The sequence below is a fragment of the Podarcis cretensis genome, assembly GCF_951804945.1.
Source record: "Podarcis cretensis genome assembly, chromosome: 15".
Taxonomy (NCBI): domain Eukaryota; kingdom Metazoa; phylum Chordata; class Lepidosauria; order Squamata; family Lacertidae; genus Podarcis; species Podarcis cretensis.
Window position 1 is genome coordinate 20282842 of NC_137185.1, and position 20963 is coordinate 20303804.

Consider the following 20963-nt stretch of genomic DNA (forward strand, 5'->3'; position numbering starts at 1 on the left):
CATGGGATACTCATTTCATTTGCTGGGCAAAACATTTTCCCTTGATATGATGGGAGGGTCAATAACATGGAGACCTGTCAAGAGTTCTGGGCCATTCCCAAGTGGAACAAGATGGGGGAGTGGTTTTAGTCTTCCTTGAGCTCAAAGTTTCTTTCAGTCCTTTGTGGCTTGGTGCCATCAGGCTGCATTTAACTAGCTGGTTTGGGTTCTTAACTGTGCTGGTCCAGGGGGGAGGTTACCGTGGGGCGAGGTCCAGGACCTGAGTTGAGGGTCAGCAGACAGTCCTCCACGGGCAAAGCAGGGTCCACAGCGAGAAGCCGGGCAAGGACAGGAACTCTGGGGGAACAGGACTGGATGCTGGCCGAAACAGCTCTTCAACGACATTACTCCCGCAACCTGGGACCGGGCTGACTGGCCTTTATCTTCTCTGAGGCCAGGGGCGGCCCCGGCCCCCAGGAGACCCGCCTCTCCTGGCCTTAAGGCGAGCACTCCTCGTGGGAGAAACCAGTTCCCTTCGCCTCTCTGCCCTGAGCCTCTGCAGTTCAGGAGAGGCTGAAGGGTTACTGGACCCAGGGGGAGACTCACCTGTAGGCACTGAGTCCTCAACCACCTCCGGAGCCAGAGTGGATTCACCTGGTGCCTTCTCCTGAGGATCCGGCACAGGTGCAGGCACTTCAGAATCAAGGCCCTGCCCCAGCTCAGCCGGCCCTGGAGGCGGGGACTCCTGTGCAGGCTGGGATTCCTCCGGTTCAGCCTCTGAATCGGATTCCCAGGCCATCACACCAACACTCTGATTCAGTTTTGATCTGGACTTCCATGCTCCAGCCTACACCCCGTTTCCTCAAAGGAGCGATTTCTTGGTTGTCACAGGTTGGCTAGCTTACCTTAGGATATGCTTGTACAGTACCGCAATTCTGAACATTCAGGACACATCCACCTTGAAAAGTTATGCAGCAACTTCAGCCTTTACTATCCTGGTATCCTTCTTCATCTAATCAAACTGAACATTTAAGTCAGGGGTGGGGAACATCAGGCCTAGGGGCTAAATGCAGCCTTCCAGACCTCTCCTATCTGGCCCTTAGGACTCTCCCCAAGCCACATCCCTTTTCATGCAATACTCACCACCAATCCTTCAAAGTGTGTATGTGTGTGTGTGTGTGTGTGTGTACAAGCATGTGCACACAAACAAACAAACAAACAAACAAACAAACAAACAAACAAACACATACAGCAAGGAGGGCATATGTTCTGCCCATTTAGAATCAGATATTTGCAATAGACTCAACCATGACAGTGAACAAGCCTCCATGTACCAGGGCAGTATACCTCTAAAAGTCAGAGGGTGGGGGAAAACTGTATATAATGTTGGCCCACTTATAATAAGAGACGCATCAGAAATCTTGGTTTACTCTTTATATAAATTCAGTTGATTAAATAATTTACTTAATAAAACCCAGTTGATTAAGTTTTTTTTAGCTGGGTGACAACCCTAATTCTCTTATCCATCTTTATTAAGCAGCCTGCTCAGAAGATAAGCAGCCACTTTATTAAAACACACACACACACACACACACACACACACACAGCACAGCACAGCACATCTTGGTCTCTTGAGTGGCTTCTGCATCAAACAGTTGTCACTGTATTTTAAGACCTGACATTACGCAGCAGGCAGTGAAAACTGGATACTCATTAACTTTGCCAAAGAAACAGGAGCAGCCACTATAAAAAGGTAGTGAAACAAATCTAACATTGGGTATGTGTCATTTAGGGAGCTGCAAAGTTTTGATGATTTCCCCTCACTGTTTGGTCCCCCCCTTCCTCCTCCACCTCCTCCTCTCCCCCTACTTTTGCTTCAGTTTTATTTTTACATCATGGAGATGGGAAGAAGAAGCCACTCTTGAAAGGCCTGTTTCATAAAATTCAATTGATAATCCTCATTCTTTCTTGCGTCTCTGTCACTTAATAGAAAGCACACAGAAGTTGAATATTTGATCTCAATCCATCCTGAGTTTTCCCTTTGATCATCTTCTCAGACTCTCTGCTGTTCTTCCAATGGAGACACTTCTTAAATAAGCAAGTCAGATGAGAGAGAGAGAGAATGAGAGAGAGAGAGAATTTTATATATATATATATATATATATATATATATATATATATATATGATATATGATATAGAGTTAAGGGACTGGGTGTTTGGATCCAGGCCCAAATGAAGACAAGATTTTACAAACCAACAACTGGGGGAGAATTGTTCCCACTTCACAGAAATTCTGAGACCTACAAAGCAGACTTCGCATTAACTGCATTGGAGGAGAGTGTTCTGTGACTGTTTCAAAGGAAGTCTAACAAATTGGCACCTCTCAACTTAGAATTGCGTGTGGGGGAGGGAGAATCCCAGAGTCTGGGGGCAACCAATGTCCTCACACATGTACATAGGAGCAATAGAAGCTGCCCAATATCAAATCAGACCAATGGACCATCTTGCTCAGAACTGTTTACTAATGACTGGCAGTAGCTCTCCAAGGTTTCAGATATGAAATCTTTCCAACCCTGCTTGGAGATGCTTCAACCTGGGAGCTTCTGCATATAAGGCAGGTGATCTATCACCAAGCCACATCCCTTCCCCTAGCTATGTCCCTTCTCACAAGGCCCCCGATGAGCACTCAAAGACATACCCTAGATGCAGTGATGCTTTCCCAACTTACTTCTCATTGCCAGAAAGCTTCAAGGCACAAAGGGAGGGGAGCATTACTTTGGCTCCGGAGGCTTCTTCCTTCTGAATACTAGCTCATGGGGAAGAGGGGCATAGCCAGGACACTCCTTGGCTTGCATTTCGAGTAAGGTTGCCGATTTTTTCAATGAATCTGGGGACACTTTTCAACTCCCTACTAAATAGATGGATTTTGTCAGGGGACTGATTTGTAGATCTGGGGACTGTCCCAGGGAAATGGGGACGTCTGGTAACCTTACTTTAGAGTGGGCTGGCCACTGAAAGGCTTGGATCACTGATATCCCCCTCCCCCTTTTCAGCATGACCTGGTCTACTGTTATCAACTGTTTTCAGTGCTTCAGTTGCGCCAATGACATTACAGTGGACCCTCGGGTTATGTTACCTTTGGGTAATGTAACTTTCGGGTTGCGAACACAGCAAACCCGGAAGTGTACATGCGCAGAAGCGATCTACACACCACATATGTGTGCAGAAGTGTTCTATCGTGCCACGCATGTGTGCAAAAGCAGTGCCTGATGTTGCAGACTTTTCAGGGTACGTAAGGACCCCGGGAACGAATTAAGTTTGTATCTGGAGGGTCCACTGTACTGGTTTAACTTTCCTTAACGTCTTCTTCTTAGGTCACCACAGAATGGTTTGAGATATAGTAGAATAAAAGAAGGACTAAATAAGGGCTGTGGAAGCTGTGAGTTTTCATCCCTCATAGTTGAGCCTCTCCTTTGCTACAAGTTTCAGCCAGACACCCATATCTGGTATTTACATGGAACAGTGCCACATACTATGGGTTGTGTTACTGTTGCCTAAACAACATTCACTGTAAACAGCCATTCCTAGAAAAAATAATTCCCCTATCCCTTTCTTGGTGTTATACAGTTTTTTTCTCTCGCCAACAAGCAATGGAGTTTATTATTACCTCCACCGCGGAACCATCAGCGGCAGCTGGCTGCAATGCTAATGTGCCGTGATTCCACAGCTTGGCGTAATGGACATTGCAGCTTGAAAATTAACACTGCATCTGCTTCTCGCTGCAGACGCCGGAGCGAGTGGGCTGTAATTTCATCTCCAATCCCCCAAATAATGTTTGTTGTCATGCTGTAATCTTGGCAATCAGGGTAACAGCTGAACAGATCGTTTCGTCTGAAATATTTGCTAAACACATGAAGACCTTGAAACCACACCTCAGCGTGTGTGCATTGTGAAACAGCGGCATTACAGGCTGTAGCAAATGAGAATGAGATTCCACCATAAACAAGGGGAGGGTTGCTCCCACCAAGTTATTAAAGACAGTAACCCACCCTACCCCCCACGCTTCTATGCTTCCTACCAGCAGGGAAAAGTTCGGGCCCCTTTGGAGGTTTGATTAGCACAAATGCTGCATCACCGTGAATGCAATATCCTTTTTCCTGGAAATTAACTAAAATGCATATGTACGAGTATTATTATTTTTTAAACAGAACTTTAATAGCTGCAGGAGTCAATTGGCCAAATCGTGTCCAGATTGATTAACTGGTGAATCCCCTGCTAACCAGCCTATCACTTCCGCTCATCTAGCTGTAAATAGCCTGAACCACAACAAAAATAAATTGGAATTGCAGCTGCTACCCGAGGTGAAATCAAATTGAGGATGGGGAGGAAAGCGTTTAGTTTATGAAAAAGTATAAGCCACAGAGCTGAAACTCAGTTTCCAATTCTGCCATAGATATACACTATACCCCTTAGCTAATAATTGTTGCCAAAGGTCTCAGGCAAATCACTGATCTGGGTGTCATACTTTTGCACACTTGCCAACTTGTGAAGATTCCCAAAAGAGAAATTTAGGCTAACTTGTCTGACATTGATATCTTCACTGGAGGCTGTGCTTTGGGTGCCCCAGCTTTCTAAGGCTTATGTGGAGGCTTCAAGTGACAGGGCCTTTTCTGTGGTGATGCCAACTATGAGACACCCTCCCGACATGTATTATTTTATTTTCAAAAATGAGAGTCCTTTATCCTCTTGCTTATTTTGTAAAATGATAAACTGATTTACTTTCATCTTCCCTATGTAACTCTTCTCTCTTTCTCAGGGGTAGTTGGTCGGGCCTCTATAGCACTTAGATCTTCACTCAACACTCATCCACTCCAGTTTTAGAAGAACATTTGTGGTAGAGGGTAAATGAGACTGGTTTCCTCTTTAGTGCTTTCATGAACCTGACGTGATCACTGCTGTTTTGCAGAAGCAATACCCCACCCAAGAGAATTTCAATGGAAGTTTCACTCCTCTTTGAACATTCTCAAATGCAGTTCTGGCACCTCTCAGGTGGGTACCATTGCCATTATAAGAGAACAAAGGAGGCGTTCATGGTGAGTTCCAGCACCTACATTTTCTAGAAAAACAGCACTTCTCAAATGCAATTTCTTTTCTCATTGATTGATGGAGAATTGTTTGAGTGGGGGATTCAGGATAAATTTTGGGAACAGAACTGTTCTGTACATGTACCGGTAGATTGGCTCTAAAGAATGTCCAGATGGCAGCTTCCTTTAGTCTGAGCTAAGCAATGAAAAACTCTGTCCTACTGTCACAAAGAAAAATATCACCCACTGGGTACCATTGCACACACTTGAGATATAAGTGTAACTAAGGCTGATGAAGAAATTCAATTCAGTTCATATTCAAATGCAAATTGACCTAACTTGTGCTTTTCAAAGCAATATGTGGACCAAATCACACCCATCCTTTAAAAATTGCACTTCTCTGAATTTTGCAATGCAGTTCTCCAGCCAAGAGTTATACACCCCAAAAAAGCATATGGCAGAGTAAAGTGTGCATAGAAACACATGCATCAATGAAAACAACATACAAAATGCATTATATCAGGGGGAATTTGTTTGCAAATATATGTATATGAGTCAAAACTGCATACAGAAATATATTTTATTAGGATAAATTTATAGTAAAATGCTGATAAATTTTCCTGAGGATTTAACAAAAATTACAAACAACCCACAAATTAATAGATTTGTCCATTTCTTCAAGCAACAAAATAATAGGGTAGGGGACCAGCAGAGCCTGACTTATATCACAGGAGACACAAGCAATATTATAAACAAAAAGTTGCCAGGAGCGTGTGGTATTTCACAAAAAACCCCGAAGAGGGTTAATGCTTTCCTACTAAGTTTTTTTTTTTTTTTTTTTTTTTTTTTTGCTGGAACTCCTCTCTCACCAGCAACCCTTTTTTGTCCTCCCATGTAGTTTTGTGTTGGTAAACATACAATTCTGCATAGGGAGCTTGCTGTGTGGGGGACTAATATAAGGAGGAGAATTAAGTACACATACACTGTCACTTCTCCATGTAAACATGCCTGTCAAGAGGGAGAAAGAAAATTCCAGCCCATTAGAGCACTGTGTAGATTTGTCTGCAATGTGTAAGCACTGTAGGCTGATAGAAGAAATGAATCACAGCCAGGAGGAGCCAATGTGTGTGTGTTTAATCCTCTCTTGAATATTAGAATAAGACTTCACAGTCACAGGACAGCTTCTCCATCACATATGGAATCCACTGTCACAAGGTGCTATCATGGCCAGTAGCTCAAATTACTTTAAGAAGAAGGGTTAAGTGGGCTAACAGAGTGCACATTTGTCTATCAGCTGCTGCCACACATGGAAGCTAAGTGGAATCTTCCAGCTCAGAGACTGTGCACTGGGGAGCAGGAACGTGTGAGGGGGCTGTTGCATTAGGGATTTCCGAAAGGCATCTATCTGGTTGGCCACTGTGTGAAACGTGATGTTGGACTAGACGGACCTTTGATCTGATCTGCAGCATTTTTATGCTGAAGAAAGTTTACAGTTGTTGGTGGGGAAAGCTCTAGCTACAACTCTAGTGGGTGCTATAGCAATAATGTTCATGTTTAAAATAAAACAAAAAGCCTGCTTCAATTAAGTATTTTCGCCCAACTTGCTAATTAGTCATCATATGCTGGGTACTGGGGAAACTGAGCAGACTTCAGCTCAAATCAAACAGTCCATAAGTGGTGCATTTTCTAGTGGAAATCAGCTTCAAAGTCTTCCCTTCCACTTAGATTTTAAGCAGCTCTACAAAAGAGCATTGATTTTGAGGGTTAAATTGACTGATTTTATTCATAGCTTGCTCATGTGGCCTGCTCAAAATGACAAATTGTTGAAGATTGCAAGCTGTGGATTGGCTCAGATAAAGCAAAATCCCGTTCTTCTTCCTCTTTGGTTTTGTTCTTCCTTTCTCCTTCTCTCTCTCTCTTACTCTCTTTTTTGTTCTAAATATTTTTGCACTCATAATTTGCTATTATTTGGTCCCTGCCTGTCCAGGAAAGGTATTTTCACAGCATGGGATCTTCTCTTTTCAGGGCAGGCACTGTATTTTCATACCAATTACACCAGAAGCAGAAATCTAAAATTTTTGTGTCTCCTTTGGGCTCCTGCATAGTAAATAGTCGTGTTTTTTCTTTGCACATTGTATGTTTATGCAGATTGCCTATTGACTCCAATTTAGCTGACAGATATAATAATAAACATATGCATCAAGTGCTAAGTACTCGTGTTAAGGATCAGGTTAGAGTCCTCAGGTGCACTGTGGTGGCAGCTGTTACGAAAAGTACTGTATGAATGCACTTTAAATATATCTCATGCCAGGAATGTTTAAATCTATTATGCAATGTCTCCTTGTCTTGGCTTCCCATGCAATGAAGCACTTGGGCACCAGCTGTGCTGTTAAGTGCCTTTGCCTGTGAACAAAGAATGGCTTCTCTCCCCTTTGCTCTTTCCATCTTACCCCTTGTAGTAGGCAAAATTGCAACAACAGCAAAAGGGGATAGTTAGATTCTGTTCCCAGCCCCACTGCCTCTTCTGTGGGGCTTCAGTAACACATTTCCTTGTGAATCAGGAAATCTATAAATGTCCACTTATTTAGATATGCTGCTGCTCATAGGGTTAGGATATCTTCAGCATGTTACTCTGAAGTTGAAAGAATTCCATTGGCTTCCATTGAAACTACTGGGTGAAGCTCAAAGTGTTGGTTTTTGTGTATGAAGCCCTATAATACAGTTTGGGACCACAGTATCTGAAATATTGTCTCACCCTCTATATACCCATGTGATCCCTGTGCTCTCCCTATGAGGGCCTCCTGAAGACATCACTTTATCATAAAATCATATAGCTGTAGAGTTGGAAGGGACCCCAAGGATCATCTCATCCAACCCCCTGCAATGCAGGAATCTCAGTTAAAGCATCCATGACAGATGGCCATCCAACCTCTGTTTAAAAACCTCCAAGGAAGGAGAGTCCGTCACCTCTCATGGGAATCTGTTCCACTGCTGAAAAGCTCTTACTTGTACCTGAAGCTATTGGTTTGAGTCCTACCCTCCAGAGCAGGAGAAAACAAGCTTGTTTCCTCCTCCATGTGACAGCTCTTAAGCTATTTGAAGATGGCTATCATATCTCCTCTTTTCCAGGCTAAACATACTCAGCTCCGCTTAGTTTCCAGACCCTTGATCATCTTGGCTGCCCCCCTCTGCACATGTTCCAGCTTGTAAACATCCTTCTTAAATTGTGTTGCCCAGAAGTATTTTCTGCACAATATAGGAATTGGGTCTTTAGTGTTGTGTCTACTTCTCTTTGGAATACTCTCCCCTCGAATATTAGACAGGCACAGTCTCTTGTCTTTTGAGCACCTACTGAAGACCCTCTGCTTTCAACATGTTTTGTTAAAAATAATGTATGGCTGCTTTAATGTGATTTTTATGGGATCTGTCAGCCACACTCCCTCAGAAAGCGGTGGACTCTCTTCCGTTGAAGGTTTTCAAGCAGAGGTTGGATGGCCACCTGTCACTGTTACTTTAAGTCAGTTGAAGTGGTTGCTGTCGAAGGCGGTTCTGGGAGCGTCGGTGTAGCAATGAAGGAAAATTCCATTTCGTCTGCATTTTTTAAAAAAAGCAAACTGACCTAATTTACACCTTCTGGGCTGATATATGGATTAAAGCATAAATATCCTTCAGATTTCACACTTCCCTGAACTTTGCCATTTGGTTCTCAGGCAAAATAAATTTAGAAATGCATACGTTGTGTTAAAAGTACAGATTTAAAGAAAGTTTTTTTTTAGAATGAAATTTGTATTTTGACATTTGCTGTGGCTCAGTGATTAGAGCACCCTGAGAAATGGGTGGAAGTGACTTATGAACGAACACATGAGAAATTGACACAACTTATGGGAAATTAGCAGAGAGAAGAAATGGACTAATTTCCCCATTCCTAGTCAGGAGCCAAGTAGCTGTTGGGCCTGGTTGCACCAATGGAGATGCTGGAGGACTTGCTGTCCCATTTTTGACTCTGGAGGAAACACAGAATGAACATGAATAGGATTTACCTGCTCCCTTGGTAAATCATTTATATTATTTTGGCACAGAATGCGCTCGGTCGCAGAACCACTCAGTCACATGACTTCTTCCTATGAACCATTTACCTACTTGGGATTTAAAACTGAACCCAATGTAAACAGCCACAGATCCATCATACCACTTTGCTGGGGACTGCATGGCCTCTATCATGCCCAAAGAAATCAGGCGTGTTGTCTCTAATTTCAGGGGCTCTGGTGATATTAATTGGTACACAGTCCCTATTTTCATTTACCCAGTGGCAGGCCTAAGCGTTGATAATTGATAGATTGGCAGAATGATGGCTTTGATGATTTGCAAATTAAAGCCTTATCCTGCCCAGGCCTGAGAACCTTCCCATAAGATGCAAGGAGTTCTGCTAGCCCATGTTTTACTGTGCAGACTAGAAGTGCTCAGTGCCTTTTAGGATTGGACCTTAGCACGCACAAACACATGCTCTCACTCTCTCATCCCCGTGGCTATGCCAATCTGTTTCTATTAATATGGGTTTAATTGTGTTGGTTTTTCTTTTTTGCATTTCATTTGCAAGTAACAAAAATATAATTACAACCAACAAATTGCTGCCCCTCGGGGAGTTTCGTTGATTTCATCCACCCCCACAGGGTTTGCAATGTGCACTTCAAAAACATGGAAGAAGAAAAAAAAGAAAGTAAACAGGCAGAATAAAAAGGGAGGGGAACTGCAGCCTCCACAAACGAGACATAAGAGACTGCTGGAAAATGGCCAGTGTCCATTCTACTATAACAAAGTCTTATCACAGGTAATAGGTGATATGGGGTGGCCAGGTTCACACATAACCACAGACTTTGGTTTAATGTGACACAAGCAACATGCTGGTGTTTGGAGGAAACCAACTATGAACCTGGGTTTGGATGACCTGACAAGCTGAACTCCTGGTGGTTTTGTCTGTGGTGCAGCAGCAGCAAGTATGAGGGAGGAATGTCATCAGTACCTTTTTGGCAATTCACTGGTTCACATTAAACCATGGTTTGTTTTAAACCAAGGATGGGAAACCTATGGCCTTCCAGATATTGCTGGAGTACAACTCTTATCAACCCTGTCTGGTGGCCAGAGAGTTGGAGTCCAGCAACATCTGGAGGCTACAGGTCTAATTAACCAAGGTTGTAAGAAATTAAAGAATGAAAGCCATGTATGTACTGTGAACTATCCTTAAGCAATAATGAGATCACTGCTTTAGCAATTCAAACTGGATAACAAGGTCAATAATCAGAACCCAGGTTCAAATCAAACATTTTTTTTTCAAATTGGCATGTTAAAAATGTAGGCTAAATTACTGCATGTAGAGCCAAGTGTATACAGTGGTATGTCGGGTTACATACGCTTCAGGTTACATACGCTTCAGGTTACATACACTTCAGGTTACAGACTCTGCTAACCCAGAAATAGTACCTCGGGTTAAGAACTTTGCTTCAGGATGAGAACAGAAATCGCATGGCAGTGGTGTGGCGGCAGCAGGAGGCCCCATTAGCTAAAGTGGTGCTTCAGGTTAAGAACAGTTTCAGGTTAAGAATGGACCTCCGGAATGAATTAAGTACTTAACCCAAGGTGGGTTAAGAACGGACCTCCGGAATGAATTAAGTACTTAACCCAAGGAGGGTTAAGAACTTAATTCGTTCTGGAGGTCCGTTCTTAACCTGAAACTGTTCTTAACCTGAGGTACCACTTTAGCTAATGGGGGCTCCCGCTGCTGCCGCGCCGCCAGAGCACAATTTCTGTTCTCATCATGAAGCAAAGTTCTTAACCCGAGGTACTATTTCTGGGTTAGCAGAGTCTGTAACCTGAAGCGTATGTAACCTGAAGCGTCTGTAACCCAAGGGACCACTGCATCATGCAAGTGTCTACTTCACAATATTCAATCTATGTATCATTTGCAACCCACATGTTTAACATGCTGATCTGGTAAATAAACGAGGACACCTTTAGGTTCCCATTGGGTGGAATCAAAACCTTTGGTTTTCACCCCAAAGGAAGTCACTCTAGATGTTTTCAGCCAAGAGAAATGTATTCTGTGAAAGGAATATTCCCAATGGTGTTTCTACAGGATCTCACCCCTAGTAGTGCAGGAAGGTTGGGGCAAGTGACCCAGTTACAAATCTGGAAAGGAATGCAAAATGGGTGCCAAATGTCATGCTCTGCATTAAGAGGAACAAAAATAATATCAAATTATTTTATTTTTCTTCCCAGGTTGGACTAATGGATTAGTACATGTTTTTGAAGTGTGCAAGCTGGACAGAGTAGCATAGTGCAGCTTTTCGTTGACCTTGAGTCTGCAGCCTAACACAGCAAAGCACAATCAACGACTGAATACTGCTACTGGGGAAGGGGGCAATCAGAAACAGGGACTCCCCCTAGACTATTTAAAACCAGAAAAACACATGATAAGAATTCCAAATTAAAATGGAGCCATAAATTCAGTAATTGGAGCTGTTCTCAATGAGAAGTATCACTGAGGCCTGTGTGAATAAACAAGTTTTCAGAAGATTCCAAAAACTGAACAAGTTGGAGATCACCATGCTTCCAAGAGATGATGGTTCCATGTACCAAGTGCCTTTTTACTAGTAGTTGCTGCCAGATGTGTTTCTTCAAGCTGCAATAAAACCTTATCAGCCACTCTCTAAAGTTGTCAGTCCAGAATCAACTTATCCTCTGGTGGGGCAGTGGGGAGAGTACTTAGAATTGGCAGCCTGTGCTTAGGTATAAACAAGTGTAACCAGTGACCCATCTGTTCTCAAAATGGCCTGAGTGCAACGGTGTGTCCCCCACGTGCAATTCCCAGCAACTGGTATCAGAGACATAGTGCATCTGACAGTGGAGAGATAATGCAGCCACCATGGCTAGTAGCCATTGATAACCTTATCCTCTGTATTATGGCACCAGTGAGAATATTCAGCACAGAGACCCCTAGTCAACAGTGCTGGGCATCCCCAGTACACAAATATTTGAGACTGCATCATTTCCCACAGTTGCAGAGAGCAAAAAGAGAGGCATTAGCAAACACATTAGCTTAGGGACCGCACAACCCATTTAGCACATGGAACTGTAAGTACAGCTACACTCTATTTGCTCCTCTTGTCTTCCCTCTGTAGGAGCTCCCAAGTGAGTGTTTTTATTTTTATATTTTTCAGCCACAGAGTCATGCTGGAAGTAATTAAATACAAGGAGCCTCCCATTGTCATCTTAGCAGCTCTGCTTTGCCAGCCTGGTTTCAGCAGACCATGAAAAGAAAGTGGTTCTCTCTCTCTCTCTCTCTCTCTCTCTCTCTCTCTCTCTTATCTTAATCATACAGATTTCTGGATTTATTTATTTTTCCTCAAAAAAAGCTGAAATAAAAACCTGCTTGGTCCCTTCTTGGCTCTTTACTCCCACATTATCTTCCCAGTTTGCTCTCCCCCCCCCCACCGCCCCCAGCAATTGGCCTCTGCTTGTTTCTCCAAGCCATGGTTTCGTTTCTCTAGAAAAAGTCCTGAATCTCTGAGGATCCAGATCCACCTCCTCTCCTTCATCTACTGAACTGAGACCGAAAGGCAGCTGTGTGCTGAAGAACCCCTTTGGCTTGCAATAGCTCTCCTGCCATGCCCACTCCTGCAATGTCAACTCAACACGCACACTGTAATTAAAACAGACTTTTGCAAAGATACATTAAGCCTCCAGGGACAGTAAAATAGGATTCAGAAACTGGCTGTAATCAACCCTTTAAGGGGTGATGCCTTCTCCCTTTCAATTGCCAATCTAGAAATGAAAGAAATGTGCAGCGAAGTGGTGAAGGCTGGCCCATTAGGGTGAAAGAAGCCCCCACCCATCTGGCTTCTTACTTAACAACCAGAGCAGTGGGTGGCATGGCCCGTCAGCTTCCTCCTCCTTAGTCTTGGCCCTTGTAGAACTCAGAAAGTATGAAGAAGGTGGGGACAAAGCTAGAATTCATTGGTGCTGTCTCTTTGGCTCTGGCATCACCCGGACTCCCTGCCTTCCACCCCACCAATCCCAATGGGCACCAGCAACCACTGGCGGTTGTACATATTAAATAATATTAACTATATTGTGAACGTTTTAGTTTATTGCAGGGAAACTTAATTTTAGCGTGTGGATATGCTGTGCTTAATTTGTTGTAAATGATGTATTCGTGCTAGGAAATAACGATGGTGGTGATGATAATCATAAATATTTCAAAGAAATCTACGTAAGTAAACATTTGCCAAAGGTAAGGGGGCCAAGCCCCATCTGGTATTCTACAATTTGAGCACGGAACCCACTTCCCATTTCAGGGAAGCTGACCAGGGCTGTAAAGTCCTGTCCTGAACTTCCCACTGGAATGGAGCTGGAGGGGAAGTAATGGCATATTGGCTGCCAAATCCATCCTAAAGCACTTCAAGCCATCACCCACCTCCCTTACTTGGCCCACCTGTTCCCTGCTTCTTTCAAGACTCCTGTTGTTTACTTGTAGATTGCAAACCAGCAAATTGTCACTTATGTGTCTCTGGCTCCAGCTTCCTTTGCATAAATATGATTTTTGGGTGGTTGTTTTCTTTTAAAGAAAACACCTACCGTACTTAATGTTATATTCATAAAGAATAGGCATGCTGCCGCACTGCTTGTGGGGGTGGGGGGATTAAGCTTGCATGGTTTAGCAAATGATGAGCACCACGTGGCCAGGGAAAGCAGAGCTTTGCCTGACATTTTGTAGCCGATGGAAGTTGTTCTGAGCAGCCAAGATCAGGGCTGGGGTTGGGGAGGGCTATACAATGTTTTTTTTTTTTCCTTCCCCCAAACAGTCTGTTTGTGGGAGATTGCCACATTGATGCTCTGCTGCCAAAAAAAAAGAAGAAGCACAGACAAATGATCAGAAGGAACCAGAAGAAGAAACAAAGTGAAAGCATTCGCCAATACTGTAGTTCCTTGCCATCTGTGTGACTGAGCCAAGCAGAAAGTAGCAGGAGGCTGGTGCTCCAGTCAGTGCCAGCTCATGGGTCACTGAAGTGAATGTGTGGGGGGGCTTTTATGGGGGGGAGGCCTCTATAAATCACACAGCCTAGATTCCATCTCCATAAACTCATTCCCTCCTAGATATCAGAGAGACTTTCCATAATTCCCCATTCTTTGGTAGGCATGTTCTCAGTCATCCCATAAGTGATTTTAAGGTGCACCCACACTGTCAGTATTCTGTGGAAGTGATTGAATCACATACCATAAATTTAGGCGTGTGCAATTAAAGCACTCTGGCACAACAAGGAGTCTTTTTGTGGTTTGGAAAGAGATGGGGGAATGCAATAAAAAGTATGAGCTAATGATCCATGGATAGAAAGACATAAACTCCAAACAAACAGATCAGGATGAAGGCTTCCATGTAACCTTTGCGGAAGCATATTAGGATAGATGTGCAATAAACAGGTCATTTGGAGAAGTCTTTGTTTTGGATCTATCTCCCCTTTTTTCAGACCTTCTTTCAATGCATGTGGAGGGGAGATAGTACAGCAATGACAACAACTACAATTTCTTACCTACTCTTTGCCCTACAATGCGTTACAACAATTAAAACACAACATTAACATGAAAGCACAATATTATACAATATTAAAAACAGTTTAAAACAACTTAAAAATATGCTTCTCAACAGCCAGATGCCACGAACTGGTTGGACACAGAGGAATGGTGGGAGGAATCAGGTGGGGAAGAAAACTCAGAGCCAGGGGATTGGTGATGGGAGAAGAGGGAGAAGACTGGGAGGAGGTGTTGGAATCTGAAGAGGTAACATGGATTTGTGAGTGGGGAAGTCTGTGGCAAGGAGAAGTCCAGAATCAGCGGCAGAAACTAAAGCAGGAGAGGTGGGAGGCCAAGAGGCAGAGTGAGTCTGGCTGGTGATAAGGCATAAGTGTCTTCTTGTCCTGCTGCAGCAAGTTCCCTTTCCCCCCTGGTCTCCCAGAACTAGGAGAGGTGTGAAGAGGGCATAGGAGATGTTAGTTTCACACAGGCACAGTCTCAACAAGACTGGATTAACTTCCAAGAATATGGAAGGATGCGATTATTATTCCAATTCATAAAAAGGGCTCGAAAGATGACCCGGGAAATTACAGGAATATTAGTTTATTGTTGATAATTGGGGAAATATATGCACGGTTCTTGTTAACTAAGCTTACTAAGTGGACCGAAGAGAACAACCTGATTGGGCCTGAACAGGCTAGTTTTAGACCGAATCAGTCAGCGGTTGATCATGTCTTAGTTTTATACCACCTTGCCCGGAAATATTCCGCCCCAAATAGAGGCCAACTTTGTGCGGCCTTTATTGATTTAAAGGCCGCTTTTGACAGCATCCCCAGAGGATTACTCTGGGGAAAATTAGCACGATGGGGAATAGACAAAAGACTTTTGTGGCTAATAACTAAATTGCATGACGGATCGGCCGCTAGGGTGAGAATCACTCCGGCCGGCGACCTCTCAAATTCAGTAACCATCAATAGAGGTGTTCGTCAAGGATGTATCCTTGCGCCGACCCTTTTTAATCTATTTATAAGTGATATGAGGATGCCTCTGATAGATTCTCAAGAAACGATCCACGCCCCCCGTCTTGCCCAATATCGTTGCCCCCTTCTACTCTACGCAGACGACGCAGTGATCCTATCTTTTTCAAGAGTTGGCCTTAGGAGGGCATTAAAAATTTTCGATGTTTACTGCAAATCAAATTTTCTTACAATTAATCATGCCAAGTCCAAAGTCCTAATTTTCACTAAGAGTCGAAAAACCTATAATTGGAGAATAGACGGAAAAGCCATTGACCAAGTCTTTAAATTTCAATACTTGGGAGTCCTTCTCCAACACAACATGGGCTGGAAGGTCCATCTTGCATATGTATTAAATAGAGCTAAAGCCCTTTCCTTTGCGCTACTGCGTTTTTTCTTTTCAGATGGGGCTTTCCATATTCCATCAGTGTTAAAAGTTTTCAAGGCAAAGGTGATTGCAACAATAGCATATGCAATTCCAATATGGGGGTCTTTTGTTAATCTAACCCAATTGGAGGTACCGGTAATCCAAAACCAGCTTCTAAGAAGGTTGCTAAAATTACCCAGGTGTGTAGGCAATACTGCTATACGACTCGAACTAAATGTTACATCTCTAGAAACCACATTATGGAAATGCATCCTCTGTTACTGGTTGGCATTATGGCATAAACTTCCAAATCTCCACTTGATACAGTGTCTCTGGAGAGATGACTTCCCTAGCCCTTGGGCAAAAATAATACATGGGAAACTTGTGTCCTTAGGACTATCTCCATCTGAACTACTAAAATTGGATTTAATTTCTGCCAAGAGAATTATAACTCACAAATTAGAGGAGATGGATTTACAATTTAATATTGCGACAGGTGGTGGCACCTGTTCGCCGATAAACCTTGGCTTAACACCTCCAATGAAACTTCCATCTTATTTAACTACCTTATCTGTGGTGATGCACAGGTATGCCTTTATAAAGGCTAGATTTAATGTTTTCCCATCAAATGTGTTGGGTAACAGACTCTCCAACGGACAGATCTCACTCCTCTGTGACTGTAAAAGTGGATCTATAGAATCATTATATCATATAATCTTCTGTTGTCCATTACATTCGGCTTCACGGTCCAAGTTTCTGGCCCCATATTTATCGAGAATTGCTGACAGACCTCAGGAAGCCCAAATAATATACTTATTAAACTACGAAGACACAAGTAGATCCCTTGCAGTCGCTAGATACCTGATTAATGTCTTATTTCAAAAGAGGAGAAATGGATCACTGTATGACTCTGACAGCTTAGCTAAACTTAAGAACCATCAATAAGTGCCAGAACTAAGACGCATATCTCCCAAAATCTGAGGGATTTGAATTGCGGTTTACATAGAGGGAGCTTATTGTGTATAGTGTTTACTTAATTGAAGTAAAATTGGTTTTATATGGGTGTTTTAACTTGGATTTTATTTTTATTTTTTTTAAATAATATTTATTGAAATTTCCAAATATGACAGAAAAAAGAAAAAAAAAGAACAAAAATAACATTTACTTTTAGGCCTTATTTTCATTAACGTCTTTCCAGGACTTCCCCACCTCACACCCTCTTATATTCCAATTCCATTACATTAGTTCAGCAAGTTCTTACCCCAAATTTTATGCTCATTATCATTGACCCATTGTTGAAAATATTTTTTCTCCTAAAATCGACCCCTGTTCTCTTCCACGAGTTCCCCTCTTTAATACGCAGAGCAGAATGAAATAACAAAATAAAGAACAAAATATAATTTTACACCCTTTGGATTCCAAATTTCCCTCCCCCCTTTCCCGGTTATGATCCCCAATGTCCATCAATGTCTGCTGTCAACCTGGAGACCCCACATCTATGTCCAAATCTCTCTTGTTCCACTTTGCCGTCTTTTTAATAGTCTTTACCATCTTTTTGGTAATCTTTAGTTTCATACACCCAATCTTGGAAGGTTGGGACCTTCTATCTCAAGAAGGTCCATTTTCTCCATCCAGATCTCTATATTTCAAAGTAAAGCTCAAATTTTATTTCTTAGTCCTTTTAAATCTGAATGTCCCAAATGTTCCCACTTCCAGCTTTGTTCAATTCTTGTTGTTCTCTTTCCTCACTTTCCTCTGGTTTCTTTCCCGGTTCCACTGCAAAAACGTTCTAATTCCAAAAGCTTGTAATTCCTCTACAGAGGCTTTATTTGTTCAGGAACAAAAACTTATGTCAAGTCCCTTCCATTCTTCAATAGATGAATCTATTGTCTCCTTTAGTGTAGAGACCTCTGTAGACAAAATAATGTTTCACTTCTGCAGTTTTCCCAGGAGATAAAAAGTCCCATCGGATTCCATGCGTAATTTTCCACTTGTAGCAGTTCTTGTAGTGTCCCAAAGCCCCCTCTAGAGGGATTATGGTAACCCAGTTTCCTTCCAGATCACTCCCAAATGTCAAAGTAACTTGTTATCCCTTATTTTCAACAATTTATATCGAAATTGTAACAAATATAACCGGCAAAGTCATTGTAACAAAGTTCTCTTTTTATTCTTCTACTTTGACAGCTACTTTGACAGCTGTCAAAATCTCTGTGTCTCCTCACCAGGCACTCTCTCGGATCACTCCCGGTTCCCGGGGGGGTTACGCTTTTGCTCACACATTCCACTTTTCTCCTCCAGCACAGTCTTGTAATTTTCCATCGTGAAATTAATAACTTTATCAATAAAAAGTAGACCCTTCTCTCGATCTTAGTTGCCAAATCCTTGCTTTAAATCCTCTACAACAGGGGGGAGACGGACTTCCTTTTTGCACCTCCCCCGCTCGTTCCGAATTTAAATTTTTTTTTTCCTTTTAAATCCGATTTCCCAATTACTCACGGGTTATTCTTTTTAGTCCAAATTTTCAATAGAAGAAGTCAGCACTCTCCGTCAAATGGCATGCGGCTTCGCTCGGCAGGGGAAGCGGAGGACTCATAGCACCACACCTCCCCCCCGTCCCCCGCTCCGTAGCCTTTAAAAAGGCTCCTTCGCGGGTCGGGGGTGCAAACGGTGCCCGCCGAGTCACCATGTCCATGGGTTTCAGCGCCCATGGTTTTTGAGGGTTTCCGCGTCGCCGGCGCGGTAGGACCCAGCCCCTGTCGAGCAGGCTCCCTCCGGAGCTCGGAGGGAGTCCGCCATTCGGCGATGGCGCCAACCCGGAAGTCCTTTTAACTTGGATTTTATACTGTTTAAATTGTATTGTTTATGGATAAATTTTGATGTATTGTTTTCGATATGGGCCAATGGCCGTAATAAATCAAACTACAACTAAGACTGGATTAACCATTAAGCAAAATAAGCAGGTGCTTAGGGCATCAAGGGAAGCGGGGAACCACATAAATTTTCCATTGTGAGATATATATTTTTTCCATTAATGGTCAAAAATTGCTCAGCTGAGCATTCATTTTCTTAGCTGAAGTATATTAAAAAATCTCAACAGAACAACTATGCAAGAAGACAGGCTGGATGCCTTTACTAAGTTTAGAAGCAGGTATGTTACATAAGATCAGTTTTGAGGATCTGATCAAAGACTTTGCAATTAGAAAATGTAGGAGAAAATTTGTCATATATAAAATGGAAGTATACAAAAATAAACATTATTTTCCATCTTACTGTAGGATTTGTTTCATTTCAAAAAATAAAATGTTGTTTTATTTTATGGTTTATTATTATTATTGTGTGAGTGTGTGTGGTGTTTAGGGCCTCTAAAGGTCTTAATCCAGTCCTGAGTTTCAGATTACTTGGGGGAAACCCTGGAGAGGAGGGGATTTAGGCAGTTGTGGGGATGCAGAGACCTTCAGTCTCAGCAACCGTTTCATGGGGGCAAGATCTGCTGGAGATGAGTTGCTGTGCTCATTAGGCCTGTCACTCGTATGCAGATCCTGTTTTTGCTAATAAAGAGTTAATTCCAATTTGCTAAGTGTATTTTACTGTTGGCTTGCTCCAGGGTGATTTCCATAACAGTATCAACTATCTGTTATACACCTGGAATGGCAGGGGAGACATAAGCTATGTGTACATAGATCTTATCAGGCTCCATGCACTTTTTCTGATCTCCATTGCTGGGCCTTTAACCACAAGGTTCCATTCCCCCCCCCCCCAAAAAAAACCACCCTGATTTTCCTCTCTTAGATGCCATTTTCATAAAACTCTTTATCAAAAGATTCCTCTACTCTACATCCACCACCTTTTCCCTCCCTTCTTCCAACCCATCACGGGGTGTAAAATTAATCCTCTCAGGCACAATAGCATGTCAGGTTCATCCCCATTTCATACACACTCTCTTGCCCACCCCGCCAACTGTTTTCTTACTTAATGGAGAATTTTGCTTCATTAAAATTAAGCCTCATTTCATACTCATCTCCTCTCTCTCTCTCTCTCTTTCTCTTTTCCCCTCCTCTTAGAATTGAATGTGATCTCCATCATCCCTAGGCTTCTTTAAATTAAAAAAGGGAAGGAAAAAAAGTTCCTCTCCCTTGCTGCTTTTATAATCAAGTCTGTATCTCGCCATGAAAAAATAAGATAAAAATCTGCTTTCTCTCTTACCTTTCTTTGCTACCTAGCTAGACTTAAGTCACTCTGCTCAAAGCAAAAGCGCTCTGGTGACCCTGCCTCATTTATTGTCCTCTTCTTAATCAAAGGAGTATTTCATTCCAAATAAAGAAAGACCTTTTCCTGTCACTAATTTCCTCAGAACCATTTTTTTTTAGCACATCCAGCTCAACAGGCCCTTTCTTCTTCCACTTATCAGAGTTGGGTTAGTGGGGAGGGGGAGGGGATCCATTTACAGGGGACTTTAGGGGAGCTGCTAAGGAACTTGAGGCTGTGAGCAAGACTTGATTATTCACAATGGAAGAAAAAGGCAGAGGGAATCATTAAGTGGGCTATTCCTTCAGTGATGCCAATAGTTCAATGGCAGCAGCAAATACTCAATGAAGCATCAAAGAAAATTCTCTAGCCCAGACTTTTTCAATCTCAAATCCCAGATGCTGCTGGACTCCAAGTCCCACCAGCTCCAGCCACCATGGCCAATGACCATTAATGAAGGAAACTGTCCATCAGTCATCCAACAACATCTGGGGAACCAAGTCTGGGAAAGGCTGCCAATTATATGCATTGGGCCCAGGATACCTTAAGGATTGCATCTGGCTACATGAACCTATCCAGGTGCTAAGATCTTTGGGTGGCCACCTTCTGTTGGTCCAATCAACATCATGCATATGGTTGATGGTGGCATGATAGAGATACTTTTTCTGTGGCTGCTCCCATACTGTGGAATTCCCTTCCAAGAGAGA

General features: G+C 42.7%; 1 protein-coding gene and 1 long non-coding RNA gene across 4 annotated transcripts in view; one reads left to right on the forward strand and one right to left on the reverse strand.

Annotated features, from left to right (window-relative positions):
• Nucleotides 1–20963, reverse strand: part of LOC307203635 (opioid-binding protein/cell adhesion molecule homolog) — a 763808-nt gene that overhangs the window by 619184 nt on the left and 123661 nt on the right. The gene's annotated exons all lie outside the window — the stretch shown is intronic.
• On the forward strand, nucleotides 6359–12377 carry LOC307204385. 2 transcript variants are annotated; one of them, XR_013833663.1, is made up of 3 exons: nucleotides 6359–6427; nucleotides 8994–9115; nucleotides 12279–12377. It is a non-coding gene; the product is annotated as an uncharacterized lncRNA (long non-coding RNA). The 2 variants fall into 2 exon arrangements; XR_013833664.1 differs by lacking the exon at nucleotides 12279–12377 and adding an exon at nucleotides 11338–11526.